We start from the raw sequence: 7,088 nt of genomic DNA, 5'->3' as shown, positions 1-7,088 counted from the left end.
ATTTAGAGTTCAGCATTGTAAATCAGTGTACATTTGTCGTAGAAATTTATCCCAGTAAGCAAACAGTAATTATGATTTTAGACTATTTTTCTCAACATCGTTCACTTGTATGTTAGACTCACATCGTATCATTCAAGTTATCTGAACATTTGCTAAATAGATGCTATTAGTGTTAACAGCATCTTTGCCTGATTAAACACAGTATCAGCGACCAGTACAAGATACCACTAGATTATATCTGCTTGTTATGACAGAACAACACGCATTACTTAATGTCTTCCTCGTTAAAATATAAAATAAGGTGAAAGTAACATAAAATATAGGAGAGACTGATTGGTTGGATACACTCATGATTAATCTTCTTTTTTTTAAAGAAAATATATGCATTAACAGAATCGCTTACATATTTTATATATATGGCTTTAGTGTCATTTAAAAACATTTACTGGATGACGTGCACTAGTACCGTATCTTTTTATTTTACGGAGAATCATTACAGTATTTAGTTTGTTGCATTTGTTGTGATTTCGAGATAAGTTGTATGTGAAGATGAAACTGGCTTTGAAAAAAATCATTCATATAAGACATAGGACAGAAACTCCGAAAAAGACTGGCATGTTCTACAAGGGTTCCCTTTTGTTCAAAACAGAATGCTCGTCCATCCATTCATAGCTTTTTTAAGAAGCTTGTGAGAGAATAGTGCAAAACATAACTTTAATGAGTAGTTAAGGGTTTATCCGCCATGGATGGCTTACAAATCAGCAATGGTTTCTTTTTCTCTGAACCTTTAGATATCTAATTTCTACTCAGCCAAAACTAAAATCAAGCTGTATCAAACAATGGAGATATATCCTTATGTATACATCAGAATATACTAGGTACTTCTCCAATATCAGCTAATCATTAGACGGTGCTTCTGTACTTACAATATGTATAACATATATTTCTAAATTTCCTTAGTGATAAATTATGAAATAACGTAGAAACTAAGGTTTTAATTCTCTAAAAGAAGGAGCAAAAAATACCAAAGGGACATTCAAACTCATAGATCGAAAATAAACTGACAACGACATGTCTCAATAAAGTTGCATGGCTAAGATGACCATACCCGATTAAGCTTTTTTGTTTTATGTCTGTTTTGATCATATATATAGTCCTAGCGTTTCCACGAATTCATACAACTCTGATTTTCAAATGCTTTGGTTGAAACGTTGCGGATGAAGGTAAATCCAGAAAAGCGCAGAAATTAACAAAATTAATACGTTTAACGTCACTATAGGTCTTCTATTCAAACATTTTGAAATACAATATAAATCATAGATATATATATTCTTGAGATAAACACTATCTAATAATGTGAAACCAAGGAATCCGCAAAGGGCAACAGCAAAATTTACAGGGCATGAATTACGGGGCCGAGTCCAAAATCAAAACAGTTTGTTACCAAGTAATTCTTTTTTTTCAAACAACTAATTCTAAATTCAAAAACTGTTACATGGAACTTTTTTTCCCTAAATTTTATTGTCCCATCTATTCACTTTAAAATACTATAGGGTCAGACTAAACATAATATGATCTTGTTACCTATTTTCATTTTTAGATAATTACCTCTCTTTCTATAAGTTATTTATCATCATACGACATCGTCAGGTTAAACGGAAAGAAACACGAGAGTACATATCTTCTCTGGGTTACTTTTGCAAATGAAGTCTTTGATGCACATGTATGAAGGGTTCACGTTTCAATGTCTCAACTTCGTAATTATGTCAACATATTAAGTGCAATTACGTGTTAAAAAAATGTAAATCATGGTTGACAACCAGTACAGACCAAATATCACATGGCTAATGATTTCTGAGCTCTGACCCAGGAGACACCAGAGATGTTCCGAATATAACGTCTCAATTAGAATCTGGAATGTATATCTTTTACCACAATCATTTTCTTTGTTTTTACATATCACGTTTATTGAAATTATACATTTTTTTCTAATTAAGAAAGAATATTGATTTCTATCTAAACATGTTAAGTTAATTGAGACAAATGAAATCTGACGTATGATTTGGAATGATCATTCATTCGAAAATGTGCTTATTCTGAGGTTATGTTCGAACTGTATAACAGTATAAATTGGGGTGAATGGTAATAAAGAACAACACACTGAAGGGGCAATTTAAATATGAATGGAAGACAGAAAGATTTAAAAAAAAAAGGCGAAAGGTCAAACAAAATTCTATAGTCATCACGCTGAAACTTTAACGAGTGACAAACACAGACTCCCACTTATGGTGTACCAAGAAAGGCTTGATATTTCCTTCTGTATATATTATTTTTTTTATCCTGTTTCTCATATGTTATAGTTTTACATAATTTTCGTTATAAATAAGGGTTATAAACATTCTGGTATCTGTATCTGTCCGGAATCGGAAGGGTTATTCCGTATCCGGTTTGATAATAACTCTCTCATTTCTTGTCAATGCGGGTAGCAGACGTTAGAACGTAAGTTTCCATAGAAACTTTAAAGGACGTTATGTAAATGTTTACAGATCATAACTGCATTTGTGGTATTTAAGGTAGCGCTATAGCTGTAGATTTAGTTTCACACGAATTCGATGATAACATACAAAGGACCGAAAATATTGTCTGGGGTATAGAAATAAAAAAAATGGTGGGGTTGAAAAATATTTGTGGCCGCTCAACCTTCCCTAAACTTTAAACAGTGGTTAATTCAAAATATAAACACTATATAAATTAATCAATTCGGGAACGCTTGACTCATCAGATCGGCGCTTATAGTTTGTTTGTTTTCCTGGATAAAGATATCTGCATATAGTATTTGATAGGATACTATACTTCATCTTGTTGTAGACCAAAAGTTACCACGCGATGACGTATACTTAACTATCCTGTATTAATGAATAAAATTAAACAAAGTCAATACAACTTTGAAAAAATATTTGGAAGTTTTGACATCTTTGTAATTAGCCACATAGATATAATAAAATGTGGTATGAGTGTTAATGGGACAACTATCCATCAAGTAACGATTTGTTAAAGTAAACCATTATAGATCAAAGTACGGCCTTCAACACGGAGACTTGGTTCACACCGAACAGCGAGCTATAAAGCGGTTCACAAAAATGACAAGAACACAAAAACCATTCAAACAAAAAAACAACGGTCTAATCTAAATTAAAAACGAGAAACACGTGTATGAACCTCATAAATCAACATTATATTTATATGATTACTTTTTACCTTATTAGCAATATTAATTTTGTTTAACCCTTACAAACGGGAGGTTTGAAAGTGGAGTATTTCTCTGAAAGATGCGTATGATAAATTTCATAAACTTTTTTTTATATAAAAAAAATCCTCATTATGATTCAGTTGTAATTGCGTAAACCCCTGAGGGTTTACGCAGTATATATTGGACGAGTGATGTAGTCTTTCGGAACACCGGATGTTATTCGGAACACTTCTGTTCTTTCTATGACCACCTTTCAAATACATGCGCAATAGCTATGACCACCTTTCAAATGCATGCGCAATAGCTTACTAATCTGTTGAATATGCATTAGCATCTTAAGTTGCTATAGAGATATTTTACGTATGATCTGAAATTTATTATGATATAATATTTTTTGCACACGATTACAAGCTGCTAATATCAACCTACATGCGTAGTATTTTAATTAGTCAAACGATGTAACCAGCTGTGTTCAGATATGAGATAAGATTTCATGTAAACAATGCGCTTTATATTCTGAACGAGAATAATTAAAAATAAAATCTTTAGAAAGAGTTTTAGTAGCATTTTATTTTAGATTTTACGTTTAGTGAAGATGTACATGTTGTAAAAAGCAAGCTATTTTTTTTTTACTGAAATTAAAGGGAAGTCTTTCTTGCACATGATTAAATAACAGTTATTTTTTTGGTTAAATATTGCAACTTTCATTAAAAAAAAATGGTTATTAAAAATAAAATTAAATAGATATTGAATATGAAAAAATAAAATATTTTGAACGAGAACAATTAAAAATAAAATCTTTAAAAAGGTATTAGCATTTTTTACGTCTAGGATAGACCAAGGACATGGAAATATAATCATAAATATGTGCCTCAAATAGGTGTAAAACGAGGATTTTCAAAAAAAAAATCGTTTTTTGAAAATAACGTTAAAATTAATTATGAAAGTTATGTTCGTATTTATTTTCAGTAATATTGCAAATTTAAAGTTATTTTCTTTGTTTCAATATTACAACATTATTTACTTTTTTTTTTAAAACAAGGAGGTCACATAATAACCTCTGAATCCTTTTCGTCATTAAAATGCGACTGATAAGTATATAGATATTCAATATGAAGGGGGGAAAATAACCGTGACTGAAATCTAAATCTTAGATTTATTTTAAAAAAATACACACTTGACCATGCAGATGTAAGAAATGATACTTCAAGCAATGAAACAACGAATTAAATGTGCCACTTTAATTACGACTGATAACCTAAAACTGAATCATGCATGCATTTTTAGCAGACTTAACCAGGTCGGCGATAAGATATCGAAATATAAAAAAGAAGATGTCAATGAGAAAACTATCTACAAGAAACCAAAATAACACAGAAATACAAACTATGGGTCACCGTACGGCCTTCAACAACAGGCAAAGCACGCACCGCGTAGTCGGCTATAAAAGGCCCCGAAATGACAATGTAAAACAATCAGTCAAAAAAGAAAATTAACAAAGTCCGTATCATCGTATGCGTAACTTAGTTGCTCACCAGAGGAACGCTACGCAAGCGTTTAAATCCGTGTTCCATAAGTTTGAAGTACGTCGAAATGCAAAGGTATAGGCTTGGTGAACGCTTTTACTTCATGAAAATTTTAATGGAACATAAAAAATTTCATTCAGCTCAAGCGTTTGTCAAGCGTATACCTGTAAACTGCACTCACATAATATACACACTATACGAGCGTTGAAAACGCTACAGATAAGTTTGAGACACATACAAAAATATGCGTCGCCTTAAAGCTTTTATTCAGGAGAAGAAGTCCGATACGGGTGAAATTCTTCAAACCTACAGAAGATATTACACCCTCTCCAACCATGCAACATGGGACTAGACATAGAAGTACAGGAACTACTCCCATTAGTTTGAGCTGTACAAGATCTACAAAAATATCCCGCCTGCCTCAAAGGTGCATAGGATCGACCATGTTCCAGCACTTATGATACAAGTACCAACCAGAGTTACAATGCCGTGGTTGTAAATAGATATAGGAAGATGTCTTTAAAGGCATGCACCGAGCGGCCTCCAAAAATGAAAAAAAACCCACTATTTAGTCGGCTATTAAATGCCCCGACCATTAAGATTTAAAAACAAAAATCAAACAAAACTAAACAGCCTTATTGATAACAAAATAATTTACGAAAAAAACTTGACCGACATGAATTATGAACAACAACCACTTCACTACATGTTCCTGGCTTTAGAATGGACGTTGGCACATAAACAATGTGGTGGCCATAAACCCAACCCTCCCAAATGAACCAAACCTTAAGGACAACACATCGCAAGAAAAAAATGTAAAATATCAGTTGCAATTCGCGTCCCTAAAAATATGGGTACGGTGCACAATAATCACTTACATAAAAAACAATAGACACAAATCACTGAAATAATCGCACTTACCGAAAGCTTGTGAACATTTAGACGAATCAGTGGACATAGACGGACTGGTAAACATGTAAACAGACGGGCGAATGTGACAGATGTATTGACAAACATTCACATATAGACAGACCTGCAGTTGGGAATGTAGAAAGACTAGGAGAAACGCTTAGGTACGCTTTACGCACACCCAATACACGCTATAAGCTCGTTGTGCACACGATACAGATATGATTGACAGGTTGATTGCATCAAAATTACTAGCGTATTGGTAGCGTGCATGATTTTTTTTTACCACGACCGACGTACGACCGACGTACGCCGGATCTACACGTTGATGTGTGAAGCCGGTATTACATTAAATAAACAGGCAATGTCAGTTTCTAATTCTTATGCACAACAAAAGTAATATAAGACAATACATCTTTATTAAACAATTATCTAATATATGTATAATGCCAAACAAGCATTTGGGTTTACGATTGCATTTCTTTTTTTAAAGAAAGCAACTTGTTTAGTTTATTAATATCCTTCCTCTGCATTGAAAGTTTATATCATATAATTATGTGTATTATGGCAATGAGAGAACTATTATACCAGAGTTCAAACTGACGAAGATAACTGCAATTATAGATCACCGTGTTGCCTTTAACAATGAGACAAACTTTCACCGTATAGTTAACAAGTCTTACGGTTTAGTCGCACGATGCGTCTTTTCTGTCTAATTCTTAATGGTTTCGAGATTAAAAACAACTAAAATAACAAAGAATTGCAAATTATACAGTTCCCAGAGATTGATAAAATAAGAAACAGACATGTTCGTGTTATACTTAGGGTGTAAGGCGCGTAGGCACGAACCTTTTCGCTGGAAAGTTACAAGAGGCGTTCTATGCCTGCATGTTACAAGTTTAACTGTAAAAGCGAACCGGCTTTGCCATACGTTTTAAATATAACAGAAATAGAAAAATAGAACTTTCAGAAAAAAACATCTCAAAATAGCCATACTCATTAACACCAAAATTACATTTAAAGCAATTAGATATTCTACATGTATCCACCCAATCGCTCTATCGACCCTTCATGTAAGTATCTAAAACGTAAATAGAAATATTTATTTTCTAAGCATGTGTTTTCATTGTAAGTGAGATGACAGGCTTATCTTCTGTGATGAATTGAATAACGTCGGTTGATTGGACACACAGTTGTGAGCATCGATGCCATTGATATGCACATCAGAGATTCAGCATGCCAAAACATGTTTGAAACATGCATTATATTGTTTGTTGCATGCTCAGTACATGTTTAATTTTATGGAACATTATGTGCAGAAGAAAATTGCTCATCATATTTTAACAAATTTGATTATATCAAGGATCTCCAGGTAATAGGGCTGCCTTAAACATTATTAAATG

Source organism: Mytilus edulis, chromosome 2 (genome assembly GCF_963676685.1).
Source record: "Mytilus edulis chromosome 2, xbMytEdul2.2, whole genome shotgun sequence".
NCBI lineage: Eukaryota > Metazoa > Mollusca > Bivalvia > Mytilida > Mytilidae > Mytilus > Mytilus edulis.
Note: the sequence above shows the minus strand (reverse complement) of the source record.